Source organism: Alexandromys fortis, unplaced genomic scaffold (assembly GCF_014885135.2).
Source record: "Alexandromys fortis isolate MF-2015 unplaced genomic scaffold, M_Fortis_MF-2015_v1.1 scaffold_212, whole genome shotgun sequence".
In the NCBI taxonomy this organism is placed as follows: Eukaryota; Metazoa; Chordata; class Mammalia; order Rodentia; family Cricetidae; genus Alexandromys; species Alexandromys fortis.
This window is the reverse complement of record NW_026068091.1, coordinates 397,307-416,557: the sequence shown is the minus strand read 5'-3', so window position 1 is coordinate 416,557 and position 19,251 is coordinate 397,307.

The following is a 19,251-nucleotide window of genomic DNA, read 5'->3' as shown; positions in this document are numbered from 1 at the left end:
CTCACTGCTTCCCTTGTGCAAGCCTTTCTGTCCTGTCCTAGTCCCAGGTGGGATTCTGCTTTGATCTGACAAAATGAACATTGTGTCTCAATCTGCTTCTAGCATCTTATCCTTCGGTGTGCAAACAGAGCTGGCGCAAACACTGGCCTGGCTACATCCTAGGGCACTCAACAAATAGCAGTGAAGGGTGATTGGTGGGAGACAGAGAAATTTACTCCCACAAATGAGAAAATACGTCAGCACTGCCACGAGCTCCCAGCTTGGCACTGGGGGTTTGTGGTGCCGGTGATGTCTCGTGACATAGCCTGTAGACATCTCTTCAGGATGGATGAAGGGCATGTTGGAGATGGGTCTGAGTGGGTATCGAACCTTAGGCAGAAGGGCCGAGCAAAGGCCTGGAGGTGGTACTCCAGCAGGGAGCAGGGGTTGGGACAAGACGAGAAGTGCCTGTATCCATAAGCGCAGTAGGGGATGCAGGTGGGCATCTTGGTTCCAGATGTTTTACCAGGGTGGCATCTCGGTTCCAGATGTTTTACCAGGGTGCCTGGCAACAGTGGGGGAGGGTGCCTGAGTGCGATGAGGTGTCTTGGAAAGCAACAGTGTGGTACACACGGCAGGCACGTAGGCAGGGAGGACTGGAGGCGAGGGCCTGCTTTCCGGAAGCTTTGGCCTGGCTCCTGTCCTTTCCCAATTGCTTACCACACATGGGTTGATGTCTGGGGAAGGCCCAGTGAGGTAGGTGCTCTTGGTATCCACCTGGAACTTGGCCTCCTAAGTTCTTCTCTGACCTCCATTTGGCTGGTTCTCCCGGAGCGGCCAGAGTGAGCCTGGTAAAGTAGGAGCCAGATCATACCACTTTTTGGCTCAAAACCTGTAGAGACTCCATTTTACCCAGAGTAAGAGGGCCCTGCACCACCCAGCTGCCCCTGTCTTTCAGTGGCTCGCTGGGTTCTCATTCATCTCGGGCATGTGGCTTCCACCCCTCTGTTTCTCAGATTCTTGGGGTCTTTGCAGAGGTTGTCCTCTGTATTTGGGACACGCCATCCCACATAGGACATGTGCGGTTTCAAACCTTCAAGTCTTGTTCTCTTTTCGGTGAGGCTTCTTGACCTCAGCACTTATAACCAAGCCCACTCTGCCTCCGGACTCTTCCATTTTTTTTCTATTGTGTGGAGAGAACATGCATGCACATGTGTGCACCTATATGGGGAGGCCAGAGGCCTCCTTAATTGCTGTCTTCCTTAATTGCTCTCTACCTTATTTTTGGGATAGCATCAATCACAACCTGGAGCTCACTGATTTCGCTAGACTGGCTGGCCAGTGAGCCCCAGGAGTGCGATCACCTGTGTCTGCCCCCCCCCCCCAGCGCTGGCACCACAGGTGCAGGCCTCTGTGCTGATGCCCAAGCTTAGGTCTTTGAACTGTGTGGCAAGCATTTTATTTATTGAGCCACCTCACTTCCCCCTCTTCCTCTTCTTCCTGTTCCTCCTTTTGAATCAGAGTCCTGGCTGTCCTGTGGAACTCATTGTGTAGACCAGGCTGGCCTTGAACTCACAGAGATCCGCCTGCCTCTGCTTCCTGAGTGCTGGGATTAAAGGTGTGTGCCACCAAGCCTGCCCGCCCCCCTTTCTAGGACCCTTTTTCCTGCTACCTTCTTCCTGAGTCAACAACATTGCCGACCAGTACAACTAGCATGTGGGTCACAAGGAATTTATTTATTGTTTGAGTTGTATGAGTACTAAGCACATATCATATTTCTAGTCCATGCACTTTAAATTTCTGTAGGAGTCAAGTTTTAAAAAGAAACAGGTAAAATTCATACTTATATTGTGCTTTATTTAACAGTATACATGTGAAATACCTCTAAACATTTAGTCAAAATGAAAATTATTAGAGAGTTGTCTTTATTTTAGGGGTATCAGTTTAATTAATTAATTAATTAATTAATGAGACAAGGTCTCACTGTGTAACTCCAGCTAGCCTGGAACTCAGGCTATGTAAACCAGGCTGTATTTGAACTCACACAGGACTGCCTCCCTCTGCCTCCTTGAGTGGTGGGATTAAAGGAACGTGCCACCACACTTGGCCTTGGTATCTATTTGTTTGTTTGTTTGTTTTTTGTTTTGATTTTTGGGACAGGGTCTTACTATATAATCCTGGCTGTCCTGGATACCACTATGTAGCCCAGGCTGGCCCTTGAACTCACAGAGATCCTCCTGTCTCTGCCTCCCAAGTGCTGGAACTAAAGACGTGTCGTACCGTACCTGTCTGCTCTGGTATGTATTTTATACTTATCACATATGGCCACACCTGATATGCATACATGCCTGGCTTGGGGCTCCCACTTTAAACTGTGTAACTCTAAAATTAACACTTCTTTTTGCTTGTCCTTTCACACACACACACACACACACACACACACAGACACACACACACACACACACACACACATGGCTTTGAAACTGGGGAAGACAGATGACAGCCTCATTCTTCATCCACGTGGGATGTCTGCAGAGATGCCAGGAGAGGTTGGTGGGGACGTGCTGAACAGGTGGGGGTCTGACGGGGCAGTGATGGTTGGGCACAGAGGACCTGTCCCTGATGCCAGCCATTGTCTCCCTTAAATCACCCTAGCGAAGGAGCTTGTTACTCACTATTGCTTAGGAGAGGAGATGCTGGAGGCCCAGAGAAGTTAAATAATTTGCCTGAATTTTTACACGGCTAGTAAACAGCCTAGTGAGAATTTAAGCCAGCTTTCTCGACTCCAATTCTAGTGCTCTTCCCACCCCACCACAGCCGCCCCGGGCTAAGGCAGGACACCAACAAATAAAAGCGAATCGTCTAGACTGAATACAAACAGGCAGAGCAAAAGTGGGACACGGGGAGGATGTAGCAGTGGCCAAACCCAGGGCCGAAATCCAACTTCCCTATGCATGGTAAGGCTGGGCTCAGTGAGCTACGTCTCCAGGGGCTGGGGCGCGTCAGTTGAAGATCGGAAACCTAAGCACGCAAGAGGTTGCAACACGCGGCCTTGGACAAGAAGAACAGTCTTGAAATAGACCATGGAGCCAACGGAGACAATGAAGGTGCTGTAGATGCTGTCCCCGATTGTCCCAGGGGCCCCTGAAGACCTGCTCCACCCTGAATTCTGTTTCTATACTTTCTTTTTGTCCAAAGGAGTGCTATCCAGTCATGGGCCACAAAATTCTTTAGAGTCCTCCTTTGTCCAGGGCCCCTGGGGCCACTCCCTTCCCTCCCACAGCTTCTCTTGTAAGACGGGTGGTTGATTCCCACAGAACCAGATGATGCTGGGCCCATGTCACCTGTTAGGACTATCATGGTGATGTGTCAAGAATTCTTCCTTTCCTCACGCTGTGTCTCCCGACACCGGTCAGTCAGCCCTGCCTTTTCCATCTTTAGGCCTTGCTTTGCTGAAGAACATTAGCATCAGAAGAAATATTTTGGCACTTCCGGGAGTAGGATTCAGCAGACATCGAACCTTCTGATTTTATTCTCTTGGAAGTCGCTAGCCTCCAGCTGCCCTTACCACCCCAAGCCGAGGCCCCAGATACACAAATGAGGTCGCTGGGACTCTTTAGTCCCGGGGAACCGCTCTCCTAAGACCCCCTCTGCCTAGACATACAATGGTGAACTAAGAGTGTGAGCTGCAGGTAGCACAAACTTTTGCCTACATTTCTAGAATTCTGGTGACATCTTTCCGGAGGAATGTGGGTTTCACCTACAGACTGAGGCGGAGAATGGCCTGAGAGAAAAGAACAAGCGGGCTGTAGGCAAAGGCTGTGGAGTCTTTCCTACCCGTGTTCCAACGTCTACCAAATACCAGCCATGTGTACTGTGCCCTGGTAAAGGACAGTCACTCGGGTGCTACCGCAGCGTTTGCCTAGGTTGGGTGAGGTAAACCCTTGGAAGGCACCCCAGGCTGGCTTCAGTCACCAGGAGATCGTTCAGCTGCATCCAAGGACATTATCTGTCAGATGGGGCCTGGGGTGGCCAGGAGAGGAAACAATAAACATTTATAATCTTCCTGACATGGGAAATGTGAGACAAAGGCAGCTCGGGAAGGGTCAGCAGTGGTAGTGAGAAGACATGTGACCCCGAAGGGACAGAGTTAGGACTGAGGGCTTGCATCAGGCAAGAGCTCCTCTGGGAGCAAGACTGGCTTGGGTCTCCCTCCCTAGTATGGAAGGGCCGGACATGAAGACTCTGGTCTGTTTGTGAGGGAGGCTCCTGACTGAAGTGGGACAAGCTCCTTGCCTTCAGGATGCTCCCTGGTCTCACAGAACTTCTAGGCGGAGAGAGGAGAAACAGCTGCCATCAGACATTTCTTTGACTGTTAAGAAGAAAAACCAAAGGTTTGAGCATGTGGCTCAGTGGTGGAGCGTTTACATAGCCTGTGCAGCACCCCGGATAGCCCTGCAGCACCCTGGATAGCCCTGCAGCACCCCGGATAGCCCTGCAGCACCCTGGATAGCCCTGCAGCACCCCGGATAGCCCTGCAGCACCCTGGATTTGAGTTTAGGACTACAAAAAGGAATAAACAAAAAGATACAAATTATATGTGGGAGGCAGAGGCAGGTTGATCTCTGTGAGTTCAAGGCCAGCCTAGTCTACTTAATGAGTCCAAGGCAAGCCAGGGTTTCTTAGAGAGATCCTGTCTCAAGAAAAAAAAAAGAGATTATAGATAGATAGATAGATAGATGATAGATAGATAGATAGATAGCAGGTAGTTAGATAGATAGATGATAGATAGATAGATAGATGATAGATAGATAGATAGATAGCAGGTAGTTAGATAGATAGATAGATAGATGATAGATAGATAGATAGATAGATAGATAGATAGATAGATAGATAGATAGATAGATGAGAGATGGAGAAAGAAAAGACATAAACTAGTTTAGAAAAAGTACTACCTGGCCTTCGGGTATCTTCTGAAGATGGCCTTGAGGGTTACTGCATGTTGACTCCAGAAGTGCCCTTTCAGCGTCTACCGTCCCGTCCTTCCTTCCCTCACACACTCCCAGTCCCCTGGGGCCGCTCTGCATCTGTCATGAGCCATGTATGGCTTTGCTATTTCTCCACACCTCCCCTGAAGGTTCTCCGTCTGGCTTCCAAGCAGGGCAGATGCCAGCACATGCCCATTTCCTGGGGCCTCACCTGACATTTATCATCTTAGACTTCCTGCAGGAAGACCCCTCCTCCCCACCTCACATGTAGCTGGTCTAGCTATCCTGGCCCTGGATGTCCCCAAAGTGATGTCCTGAGAAGTCCAGCCCACAGGGACTTTTCCTCAGACGCCTCACTTAGCATTACCAAGAGTCCAAGTCAGGTCACTCTACGCCCTACTGAGACTTCAGATTCAAGTTGGAATCTTGAGTCTACCACTGGGTACCACTGGGTAATTTATTTCCCTGAGCCTTGGTTCAGGGAATAAATCTAGATAGTGGACACTATAACATTTGCCCCGTGAGCCTGAGGGGATGAAGTGGTGGGCACGGGACCGCGGACACCATCATGACACTGTCTTAGTTCCCGACAATGCTTCTCCTCTGAGTACCACTTTATTACATCTGGGTTGCTTGTTTTTCTCACTCTCTTCCCCAGTTGAAATGCTCTCACTAGGCTTGACAGCCATCTTTGCAAGTACACAGCCTTCCTCTTGCTGGGGAGGGAGCCAGGCCAGGGTGGGTTGGACTCTGGGGCCCAGAAAGGCAGAAGAGGGAGGTTTGCATGGAGAGGAAAGAAAGATGGATCTGGTGTTCCTGATAGGGATGCTGGGTATGAGCCGGGCTGGCGTGAGTGTGCGTGGGATTAATGAAGAAACAAAACAGGCCCAGGACTCACGCTGCCTTCCCCTAACCCGACAGACACTTCAGAAACGTCCACCCTGACAGGAGACACCCCGTGTCTACCCTTACACAGGCAGCCAGCCTCTGTGGCCTGGGTTAGCAGACCTCCCAGAGGTGGACATTGGAGGCCTGCAGGGGTGAGTGTTCCAAAGCAACTCTTTCAGGTGCTAGAGCTTGGGACTGGCTTGTGGCACAGATATAGGGAAGGCCTTGAGATCAGGGCTGGGGAGAAGGCTTCCCGTGGAACTTTAGGAGGGGTTATCTCCTGGGAGGGAGCGGGAATATTCCTCTAGGGAAACATGAGGTGTGTGCTCTTTGCTCTTCTTCTCTTTCTCCCAGGCTTCCTTCCCATGCCTGCCTGGTCTCTTGGTCACCTGCGTGCCAGGCCTGCGAACCCCCTGAGCCTGGGTCTGTGGAGAAGATCTGTGTCTAGCAGACCCCCTCAGAGGTGTCCTCCCTCCCACCTCAAGACTTCTGGTCATGGACCTTCCACATGAACACATCCGCACGAACTCGCAAGCACACAAATGTGACAGGGGTCACTGTTCCCAGTCACGGGGCGGTTGCCTGGTTGGGTAAGGGCTCCCAGGGGCAGGCTGGGGCTCAGCTGGAAGTCAGCTTCTTGGACGAGCCCCCATGGAGCTGGGGGTGGGGTAGGGGCTGACCTGGCCGAAGTCCCATGACCCCGTGCTGTGCTCTGGGAGTTGCTGACTGCTGAGTAATAAACACCTCGTGGCTATAAATAACCCTCTATCTGGAAGGGACTGAGCAGATAACACGGAGGGCACTCTGGCCCTGCTCACCTGACTGCCCAAGTTCAAATCTTAGCTGCTGGGTCTGGGTCCCGAGGTGCCAAGCACAGCCCCAATTTTGTCTTGCGGCAAAACTGCCATTCTGAATCTGTCCTTATATGTAAAACAGATGCCATGGGATTTGTTTCCTGGTGTTTTGTGTACCCAGGGTCACTTCTTCTCAACACCAGATGTAGACAGTAGTGTTCCCATTCTAGAGGTGAATACTGATGCCTAGACAAATGTGGCTAGGCCCAGGTGAGTGGCTGACATGCCGAGCGTGTGCATGAGTACAGAGTGAGGTAGAGAGAATCTGAAGTTGCGCAGGTTTGAGCTACACATAGGGTTTTCTGACTGTGTGACTTGGGCACGCTGGTTCTGTCTGGGCCTCACTGTGTTGCTCTGAAGAACCGACATGATTCTAACTACCTCCTAAGTGCAGATTAAATTACATAATGAACATAGAGCAAGGAGTGCTGGGACTTGTCTGCAATCTCGGTACTCAGGAGGCAGAGACAGGAGGATTCGGAGAGTTTCCGGACAGCCTGGGTTACACAAAGCATTTGAGGCTAGTCTAGACTATATAGTGCATCCCTTTCTCAAAAACACCCCCCCCACACACACACACCTGCCAAAGAAACCCAAACCAAATCAAAACTCCAAATAGAAAGGAAACAAAACGGAGAAGGGTTTAACAGTGCTGGCTGTGCGCTCAGTGGTAGAGTGCTTGCCTAATTAGTGAAGTCCTGGACATATCCCTGGCCCTGCAAGAAAGGGGGGGGTCAGTGAGGACAGCATCTGTTGACGAGGTCGATGGGGAGATAGATGGGTAAGGGAGCTCTCTAATAAATGGACCTTGGCTGGCTCCCTCCAAGTCTATACAGAGCAGGGCTGGTTGTGCTGTTAGCCACACTCTGGCTCCCTGAGGTGAGGGGAAGCTTTGCCTTCCTCCCTGGAAGCTGAACTACAGAACCAGAAAAGAAAGGCTCACTGGTCTAGATGCTTCGTTCCCTGGGTGTGATAAATGCCAGGGCAGAAACAACACAAGGAAAAATGGAAGTCATTTTTCCCTTCCTCTTAGTAATGGGGAGCCTGGGACAGGGGACCCTGCTCTGCAATTGAGTTTCCTCCACAATGTGGTTCCCAGCAGGCTCCTGGCTACTCTGAGCCTCCTGTGCTGGGGAAGGTTTACTGCCTATGTATCCTTGGAGTCTTCCCCCTTGGCCGTGACCACCCTGGTCATACCCTGAGCATCACCGGATACATCCACCACTTTAAAAACACAAACAGGGGAAGTCACGGAGAGAGGAAAGGTCAGTTTCACACAGCAAGACCTCCAGATCCACAATTGTGGAGAAACTCGATCCCACCGTGGGCTCCAGATGCTAGGGGTATGTTGGCCCTTGGCAGTGGCCCTATGGGAAATCCCAGGAAGACTGGCCTATCTTGAATGGCCTGCTAAGGCTTCTGGGAAAGGACAAAGGTGGCCATTTGCCCTCTTAGACTACATTACATAACTATTCAAAAGTCTGCTGCGGCTACCCCATTGTAGGCCTTGCTTCCTCCCCTGTTAGAGTAGAGGGGCAGCTAAGTGAACGGGACATCTAAGATCTTATGATTCTTCTGTGGAGCCTGGGCTGTGGGTTAGTCCCAGAGACCTTAATTCTACTTCACCACACCCTGGATCAATATTATCTAGAAAGTTCTTCCTTATCCGTGACTTGAGTTCCTTCGGTTGTCTTTGGTTCTGCCTGGGCCTCAGCGATCCCTCAGCAGCTGGCCCTTCTGGGTCTAAAGAAGGAGGATCCTGGAGGCACTTGCCAGATACAGCAAATAAAAACACAGTCTGCCCAGTAAAGGTTCATTGTGTATCTGAAATTCAAGCTTAACCCTGCATCCTGTACTTTGTCTAGAAATGCTCCTGGCTCCCGGGGGAGGGAGGAGGGAGTGCCTGGGCCTTCCTCTGAGGTAAATTTCTCAGGTGCTTTGATGCCCCTTCCCCATGCTGTGTGGTGAAGTTGCCAGTGTCAATATTGTAGGTAGCCCCTGTTCTGGATATGGCTTCAATTTCTGCCTGTACCAGAGATCTGAGACCAACTGGGAGCTCTGAGGCCAGTGGCAGGGCCTCTTTCCTAGCACCGGGAGCCTCCTAAGCACCGAGTTCATTACCCCTTGAACTAGTAGCTTCCCCCACCGGTCAACCTAAGCAGGGGGGCTTCAGGAAAGCCCGTGGACCAGCTCCTGGCTCCTCAGTCATTATCATTTCTGTAGGCAGCCATCCTGAGATGCCCTTAGGCTCGGGAAGCAGAGTGAACTCCTTCCCTGGGAACCATTCAGCCTGAGCTCTGGCAGAGCCTCCATCACCCAGTAGCCCTGTGATCTCAGAGAACCCTTAGCTGCTCTCTTGGCCACTGTGTCCCTGCTGAATAATGCCTATATATCTAGCCTCCTGATCTTGGGGGTAACGATTTTCAGATTGCAAATGGGGATCTGTGGGCGGGTTAGGATGTTAGAAGTTTGTAACCATCATTGCTCTCTTCCAACCTCTTCCCTTTTGGGAGACAGTAGCTTGCTATTGTAGCCCAGGTTGGCCTTAAACTCTAGATCCCCCTATCTCAGCTTTCTGAATGAGAAGATTATAGGCAGGCACTTTTCTTTATGGCTAGCTGTTCTGGAACTCACTCTGTAGACCAGGCTGGCCTCGAACTCACAGAGATCCACCTGCCTCTGCCTCCCGAGTGCTGGGGTTAAAAGCATGCACCAGTACCACCCGGCTTGGTACACTTTTCTTAAAGGTAAAAGAAAGCTGTGCGGAAGATTTTCTGAGAGCCTCAGAAGAGTGAGGAAACGGCTGTGGAGGCGTGTGCACACGAGCTGGGTAGGGGCACACGCGGGTTTTAGTCAGATAAACAAAAATCTGGGCAGCAGACTGGATCTTGGTGTCAGGGACAACAGTAAACCCTGAGGTGGAATTCTGAGAGTTCTCCATGTTCAGGATGCAGAGCCCTGGGTACCGTCCTCTCTGTAGACTTTCTCAGCTCTTCGGAGATGAGACCTGTCTTTCTGCTCTGCTTCTGTGGGGTCTGTGACCTCACTCTCATTGGGCTGGACCCTCATGGGTGAGGACCTCCAGGGGCCTGTCTGGTTTTCCAGGCTACTGCAGCGGGAGAAGGTCTAGGCTCCAGGAGCCTGCCTGGCAGTGCCAGTCTGGCTTGACCAGTAATCACACTGGATTGGGAAACCATCACTAAGGCCAAGTGGAGAAACATACTCCTTCCTAGCTTTCTCAACACCTCTCCACCCTAGAAGGCCAGGAACCGTAACCCTTTCCTGAGAAATGGGGGCTGTGGTATTTAACAAGAGTTATGGGGTCTGGGTAAGTGGACCAGGACCAAGAGACCATGAGGGGCTGAGGACTCACAACTATAAGGCTCCTTCTAAACCTCTGATTATTAAGGCTCTGTGCCTGTCTTTCTTCTGGGGAGTCATATCAGGTGTGACCCACATCACCCGAGAGGATTTGAAGAGGAAAGAGACCTAAAATGGTAAAGAGCTAGTAAAGACAGTTTCTCAGAGAGCTTTGTCACCCTCGCTGTGGGGCTGTTAACTGTGAGAATCTGAAGTAGACACACTGCCTGGCCTAGGGAGTCCAAATGTATATGGTGTAATAACCAGGCTAGCTTAGTATGAAACAGAAAATTTTAATGAAGGGATAGCTTACAACACCAGGGATCCAGTGATGAGCAGGAAATACAAAAAAAAAAGGACCGGCGGGGCTAGCGCCTGCCAGATTTATACATAAACATTAGCCCGAGGCGAACACGCCCCCCCCATTGGGCTGGGCTTTCCCTTACAAGTCCTGGTCTGAGGGAGACACAGCCCTATCTTGAGGTAGTCCATGTCAAACTACCCTTAAAGAAGCCCAGTTGGATGGTACCCATGGAAATTCATCTTCTTAGTCCTTCCCTGGAGGAGCTTGCTCTCGTGGGAACTTGCTCCCAGTCTGACTGTAGTTAGAGGTGTGGTGATGTCTGGAAGGACCATGTTCCCAGTCTGACTGTAGTTAGAGGTGTGGTGATGTCTGGAAGGACCATGCTCCCAGTCTGACTGTAGTTAGAGGTGTGGTGATGTCTGGAAGGACCATGCTCCCAGTCTGACTGTAGTTAGAGGTGTGGTGATGTCTGGCAGGACCATGCTCCCATCTTTCTTTTTCCGCTTCCATGCTGCCGTCATGCTCCTGACTCTCTTGTCCCTGACAGATTACAGGTGTGTAAATACCTTATTAAAATACTTGCTTAGGGGCAAAGAGATGGCTTAGTGGGTAAAGGCACTCTCCGCCACTAAGCCTGTGACATGAGTCTGATTCCTGCGACCCACAGTGGAGAGAAACCCACACAGTGGAGGTAGAAAACTGCACACATATGTGCAACACATGTGTGCGCACACACAGAGAGTAAATAAATAAAGGCAACTTAGATTAATAGCTAGAAGGGACCTTAGCCCTTCTAAGGTCTCTCTCAAGTGAGTCCCAGATCAAAGAAGGAGATTGGGCCGAGAGAGGGACTGTGTGTTTGTGTGTGTGTGTGTGTGTGTGTGTTGTGTGTGTTGTGTGTGATCCCATAGTTAATAGAAGACTTGAGGTTGTGGGGTCTTCTAGCACAGATGGGGGTGGCAGGTGCCATAGGGCATATTGTGGTGGGGTGGGGGTGGGTGTACCTCTGCCAGGTCCTCTGTGGGAAGTTGTGTTCATGTGAGCGTCCTCCTTGAAAGGTCTGTTATCCCTTTGTCCGACCCTGGGGGAAGGGAAGGGCAGGCTTGTGCCAGGGACATCAGACTGGTCTTATTCCGTTTAGAGCTGAGTCCACTTGGCCCATCCCTCTTGAGCCAAGGGTAGAGGGCAATGAGTCACAGATGACTCAGGTGCTGGAGGCCACAGCCACGCATGGCACGTGATAGCTGAAGGCAGCCAGCTCTGTTCCCGGACAGACAGGTGGCCCAGGAAGCTGACATGGAGCTTTTGTTCCTAGAGAACAGGAGGAATTATTTCCAGGCTGGCGTGGGGTGACAGAGGGCAAGGGGCTTGCTTGTCTGCTGGCACTGTGATGCATGGCCTAGCTGGATGGGAAAACATTGTCCTGACTAAACCTCCCTGTCTGAGATGTTCAGGTCACCATCATGGGAAAGCCTCTGGAAGCCAGCATTCGACCGTAAACTACATGCGTATTGCTTTGTCACACGGCAATATGTCTTATTGGCTTGAGGTAAGGACGGTGAAGCCTTGCCCTACTGATTGAGTCCAAGGCCTGACCCGGAAGAAGCAGCATCTGCAGTTAGTCAACATTCTGGGTTCGAGTCTTCTGCATGCTCTGGACACCGTCATTTCTTGTTGGATATCTCAACACCTGGGTACCCTTTAGGCTTCCCTCAGACAGGCTTTAAGGCTGGGTTCAGAGCCTCCACAATGTCACCTGCCTTCTCTCCACTTGAGGTAAGACATCAGGACAGTGTTGGGGAGGCTAGCAAGTGCTGGCCCTGCAGGGGTGTGGTCCAGGGCCCTGTCCACCTGCGCCTGTGATGATTACAGGGTGAGCCACTAGGGCCAGACACTGTAATCTGCTGTTCTCCCCTGCCAGGCTCACTGTGACTTTCTTCTGGCCGGCTCACTGTTTTCTGGGACTGCTCAGAAAGCAGGACTGCCCCACTCTGTGGGCTGAGCCGAAGGCCAAAGCCGAGTTCTGACCTGCAGGAACACGGCGAAGGAGAGAGGACCAGGGCATGACGGGGAAGCTTCAGGAGATATGGTCACCTTAGAAGACTCTGCCCTCGCTGGCAGACTGAGAAAATAAGGGCATGGCCCGCCCCTCTGCTCCCTGCCCAGTCTGAGCAGCCACCTCCTTGTCCTGTCACTTTCTGTCATGAGGAATGAGTGGGTCACATTGGGTCATCTTATGTCTCAGACCCTGGCAATATCTCTTGGCTTTTTCCTGAGATAATGGTGACCTCAAGGCCCCTACATGATCCCTTCCAAGAGCAGCCAGTATATTTTACACACACAGTTGACCTGCTCCTGCCCCTTTGGCCCGGGATGTTCTATGTGGAGACAGGTGCAGGACCTATTTCCTCATCTTCCAGTTCTTGTCACACATCATCCTACAGTGATGCCTACCCTAGGAACATTCTGTGTACATGCACCTGTGTGTGTGTGTACGTGTGCATGTAAGCTGTAGCATGCATGCATTTCTGCTTTGCTCCGATGCATCTAAGCTTCATAGGAGGCACTCATTTTGTCCTGTGAGCAAATGTCCTTTGTTCCTGATGGTCTTTCTTCTAGACCTAGTGAGGTCAGGCCTGCAATCCCAGTGACTCAGGAGGATAAAGCAGGATTGTAAATTCAAGGTCTGCCTGGTTTATAGACTGAGTTCAATGCCAGCTTTGGCAATTTAGTGACACTCTGTTTCCAAATAAAAAGTAAAATGTGTGCTATCGTAGGTGAGTGGTCAGCTCTCACTGGGCTTGTGCAAAAGGCTCTAGCTCTGTGCCCAGCACTGGAGTCATGTGTGGTAGAAGACAAGATGGAGGGCCTGCCTGCAAGGGTCAGAGGTTGGATATATTTGAGGTTGGGGGAAGGGAGTGGGGGGAAGAGAGAAAAGCAGCTCTGAGGCCAGGGCTAGTGGAGGTCCAGGCCTAGGCTGGAGGTTCCTATGGAATGTCCTCGTTTGCTCTCTGTTGTGACAAACTATTATAAAAAGCAACTTAGGGAAGGAAAGGTGTCGTGGAATATTATTTTAAGATGGTTCCATTTGTTTATGCTGTGGAACATTTGTTTAATGTTGCAAAGATGTGCTGCATTGTTGTTTAACTCTGTGTAACTGTGTGACTTTGCCTGTCTAAAACACCTGATTGGTCTAATGAAGATCTGAACAGCCAATAGCAAGGCAGGAGAAAGGATAGGTGGGTCTGCCAGGCAGAGAGAATAAATAGAAGGAGAAAAAGAGAGAAGATCAAGGCGTGAAAGGAGGAGGACATCAGCCACCCAGCTACACAGCAAGCCACAGAGAGAGAAGGGAAGAAAAGATATATAGAATAGAGAAAGGGAAACTCCCAGAGGCAAAAGGTAGGTGGGATAATTTAAGAAAAGCTGGCTAGAAAAAAGCCAAGCTAAGGTTGACAATTTTAAGAAAATTCAAACCTTGTGTGATTTATTTGGGAGCTGGGTGATGAACCCCCCAAAGAATAAAAGAGTAAAAAGTAAAAACAACCAACTACAGAAAGGTTTTTTGTTTGTTTGTTTTCTGGTTCATTTTTGTTTTTGGAGACAGGGTTTCTCTGGGTAGCTTTAGCTGTCGTGGAACTCACTCTGTAGACCAGGCTGGCCTCGAACTCAGAGATCCACCTGCCTTTGCCTCTTGAGTGCTGGGATTAAAGGCCAGCACCCCACTGGCTCATGTTTTCTTATATAGCTCTGAACCACCTGCCCTGCCAAGGGATGATACTCCCCACAGTAGGTGGGGTCCTCCTCCACCAATTACTAATCAAGACGATGCCCCATAGACACACCCCAGGTCAAGCTACCTAGGTAATTTTTCAAGGAGCTTCTTTCTTCTCAGGGGACTCTAGGTTATGTCAAGTTGACAAAAAGCTAATACACAGGCAGGTCACTCACAGGAGATGGGGCTGGAGGAGGAAGCTGGCATTGTCCAATACAGTCCCTCTGTGGCTGCTGCCAGACAGGCACAGTCGGTGTTATCATGAGTTGGAGGTGCCTAGCGGAAGCTCGCCTGAGGGGCTCAGTGCCCACGACTACACAGGATGCAATGCTGGGAAACAGTTTTGTGCATCATCCCAGTTGCGACTTTCTTCCAAGAAAAGAAGAATTCTTTCTTGAGTTAAAAAAATGAACAACATCAGAATCCAAAGGTACGGACCATCTGCTGTTCAGAAGACACCAAGGTGGGAGTCTGAGGGAGGACGGGAGCAGGTGCGTCTGTGGTCTTCACCTTGATTGTACGACTTTTGTGCTCAGGTGAGGCGAGGCCTGACCAGCTCCACACAGGCTGCAAAACCCAATGGGAAGACATTTTACCTGGGACTGCCCCACCCCCTCTGCTCCCCCTCATGACAGCAGCCTTTGATTCTTTCAGTGGTGTGTCTATGCGTATGTGTGTACTAGTGCAGGTGCGCATGTGCATATATGTTGTAGCGGGCAGACTGTTAGTGTCCACGTTGTCTTTTTTTAAGAATTATTTTTATTTTATGATTGTCAGTATCTTGCCTGCATGTATGTCTGTGAGGTGTCAGAAGCCCTGGAACTGGAGCTACAGACAGGTGTGAGCTGCCATGTGGGTGCAGGGAGTTGAACCTGCTTCCTCTGGAAGAGCAGCCAATGCTCTTAACCACCGAGCCATCCCCACCCCTCTTTTCTAAAGAGTGCGTCTCACTCCGTAGCCCTGGCTGGCCTGGACCTCACTATGTAGACCAGGCTGACCCCAATCTCAGAGCTCTGCCTGTCTCTGCCGCCACATTGCTGGGATTAAAGGCATGTACCACCATATCCGGCCATGCTCTTCATCTCATACTGAAGCCAGCATCACTGATTGGCCGGGCTCATGACCACTGTGCTCCAGGGATGCACTTGTCTCTATCCCCTGTCCCCCAAGTTGTGCAGTTATATAGTCGCTTGTGACCACACCCAACTTTGATGTGGGTGCTGGTGCTCTTAACTCAGCGCCTCCTGCTTTCCAGGTAGGTACTTTGCTGAGAGTCATTTCTCTAGCCCCAGGGCAGGTTTTGTAAGTGAAGAGCATGTAGAACTTTCCCCTTGGGGCAACTTGTCAGGTTCTGAGAGTCTCAAATACCTGTGGCTCTCCCGTCGGTATCTTCATCCCCTGCGTGGTAGTGCAGGGCGCAGTTTTCGCAGGAGCGTTCCTTTCCTGGGGAATGCTCCTTTTGTTCTCTCCTCTATAAACAAAGCTACCAGCAGTCCCGGGGCTATTCTGCTTCAAAAAGAATTCCAAAGCTGGTTGTGGTAATGGTGTATTGCTACCACCCCAGTTTTCGGGAGGTGGAGGCAGGAAGATCAGAAGTTCAAGGTCATTCTTAGCTACTTAGCAAGTTTGAGGCCAGTAGTCTTGGCTGCAGGAGGCACGGTCTCCAACAACCACCCCCTCAGATAGATAGATAGATAGGTAGATAGATAGATAGATAGATGATAGATAGATAGATGATAGATAGATAGATGATAGATAGTTAGATAGATAGAAAGATAGATGATAGATAGATAGATGATAGATAGATGATAAATAGATAGATGATAGATAGAAAGATAGATGATTGATAGATAGATAGATAGATAGATAGATAGATAGATAGATAGATAGATAGATGAGTTCATGGTTTGTCCCTCTTGCTACCATCTGGCCATCTGGCCTGAGCTCTGTGGCTTTTTACTCCCCTGTGGCTTGGCTGGTCCTTGCTCCTCTTAGCAGGTGGGGCAGACTCTGACAGACTGGGCTTTTTACTTCAGGACAGACTGTCTTTCCCCACAGAACATCAAGAGGACCTGAACTTCAGGTGCCTGTCTTTGGGGCTTTGGGTTGTTGTCTGAGATGTTCTTTTTACATAGTCCTGGCAGGTTAGCTTTGAATTTATGATCACCCAAATCACACACTGGTACCATCAAACCAATCTGGCTGGGCGATTGACTGGGAGTCAGTACATACTTGTTGAGCACATGGACAGGTGAATGAGTACCCCAACCCTGCCTTTACTGAATTTCCAGAGAATTTGCTCCTCTCTCACCACAGAACCAGTCACACCTGCTACGTGGCCAGGCCAGTGCCACCCTCATCCTTACCTCAGCCTTCTTGAGGGCTCCCTCACTCGCTCCCTTGCCCAGCTGGAGCTTCCTGGAACCAATCTGTTTCACATCTGCTTTGGGGACTTTGAACTTGCTATTCTTTCCTCTCGGAACATTCTGCCTCCACGCTTCTGCATGGACACCTTCACTGTACTTTTTAGAGCGAGTTAAAAGAGGCCTTCCTTGAGCATCTTCTTCCCCACCGTACACCATCACCAGGGGCTGGAGCGATGGCTCACACTTAGAGCCCTGGCTGCTTTCCAAAAGTCCTGAGTTCTGTTTCCAGCAGCCCCATCAGGAAGCCCAGAAACTGCCTGTAACTCCAGCTCCAGGGGATCCAATGCCTCTTCCAGTTTCTGTGGGTACTTGCACAAGTATCTCACCAATACACACACACACACACACGCACGCGTGCACACACACACGCACACATGCATACACACACGCACACACGCACAGTGGGAGGGCGGAGAATAAACGAAGTCACCAAGTTCTTCTTAGGTCACCCTCCCCCTCCCTACAGTGTTTATCTCTAGCAAGACTTGATTGGTTTAAAGATCAGCTTTCTTCCTTTTGGGGTTTTCTGGAAGCAGGAAGTTTGTCTGGCTGATTGTCTTGACTGTTTGTCCCCATGGGCGGTGCTTGGAGCTTTATAATTATATGTTGAATGAATGAATGAATGAATGAATGAATGCTCCGGCTCTGCCTTTGCTGAGCTCTGCAGGTTTTGCAATGTCTTATGTAATCAGGAGCCTGGTGACCCTGTTTGCTCTTTTCATTCCAAGGATTTTCGACATGCTTGGCCAACGTAACTGAAGCTCATTTATTTGCAGTGGCCCCTCCTCTTCCTAGTGAGGCCCTGTGGGAGCGCACAGTAGGTCCACTGCGCACTCACACGAGACAGGGATGGAGTCCAGTCAAGCCACCTAGATCCTCCTCTCCCTAGTGAGGCCCCGTGGGATCACACAGTAGGTCCACTGCACTCTCACCTGAGACGGGGATGGAGTCCGGGGCAGGCCACCTGACTGCTATTTTCTGGTTATCTCAGTGACTGAAAGTGAGTCAGCCTACCTTGGGCCCTTTACAGTTCTCATTGGAAAAAGATAGCGAGGTTTGTACAGATGGTCTCTAAGATTCCGGTTGACTTTCAAAGACCGGAGCGGAATTCACCAGCTCAGGACACAGCTGAGGAGATGGTGACGCAGGATGGTGAGGGAAGGGACAAGCTGGCCAAAAGGGCTTTTCCAGGAAGAGTCAGGTCACACGAGTCTTCTTCTGGGGCCTCGGGGACTCTGTAAGATTCTGGGTACCATTTGGTTTTGAAAGTTCAGGCTATACCGTAATGGCTGTGACCCTGAGAAGCATAATCTAAAGGTTGTGACAGGCCCTCTGCTTCAGCTGTCTGACCCCCTGAGACAGTCTGCAGTCTTGGAGGTATGTGAATGAATGTTCTTTGGGGAAGGGTATCCTTAGCTTTCCTGGGGTCCCCGAGGGATCTGTGCCCCCCAGCACTGAGGAGCTCATCTGTAGAAGGCTGACCTAACAAGATGAGTACGAGTAACTAGAGGAAGAAAATGACGAGCAGGGAGACCCCGGTTCTCCGTTTTCCTGTCTTTTGTGGACCACATGCAGAAACATCTAGAATTGAGGAGAAGAAGAGGCTGCCTTCATTTCATGAAAGTCACCTCCTCTCAGCAGCCCCGCCCAGGTGCTCCTCCATTTCATGGTGACTCCCGGACCATGATGTCTTTGAGTGGCAGAGAGAGTGGAGCCAGGCTGCTGGCTGAGGAATTCCGGGCTTCCCTTTGATGCATCCAGCAGGGTGACAGTCCAGCAAGGCTGACAGTCCTTCCTCCCCTCCTCCACAGCATGAGTCTGGGGTTCAGAGAGCAGTGACTCCTGCCTGCAGATGGTGCTGACTTGGAGATCGGGATAGATACCGAGATGAAAGGCAGTGCTCAGGTAGGACTCCTCGGCTGCTTCCAGGCCTGCTGCACCAGGGGCACTTGGAGCTCTGGGGGTGAGCACGGGAGGAGAGGAAGGCAGTGGAAGGCATCCTGTATGTGGGCAATCCCTGAACAATGGAGTGTTTATAGCATTGTCTACAACTGCAATGCAGGTGTGTGTTCCCTGCTGGACTTTGGCTTTACTGCGGGCCTCAGGCTGGGGAGACTTTTTGGAATGTGCCCCTTGCCTTCTAGGGCCACCTTTGGCCTCACCTGCTGTTTACCTTCCTCTTGAAGTCCCTTTGCCGCCCCCCCCACCCCTTTGGCAGACTGAGCCAGTGCCAGGAAATTGTTGGTCAAAGGTGAGGTCCCTAAGAGCCTAGAAAAACAACAGGTCACCATTAACCTTGTCTGCCTGCCAGGTGTCTTCTGCTTCACCCAAGCTCCTCCCTCCCTCTCCTTGTTCCTGGAGAAGAGGTCCTGGCAGATTTTGGGGGTGTGCCTGGGGTGGAAAAATCCTGTAAGACTGACCATTTTGAGACATTCTTCACTACAATTTCTGACTTGTGAACGACATAGCTATCTGACTGCGCGGCCACCAGAGTTTAGATGCTGACCACCCAGTAAGGCCAAAAGAAAGCCGAGAGAAAGATTGTGTCCATTTGCCAACATGTTATCAGGTCAGACTTTTAATAATGTCAGAAGTTTCACTGGATAGATGGGTGGGTGGGTGGATGTGTGTGGGGGTGGATGGATGGGTGTGTGGATGGATGGGTGTGTGGATGGAT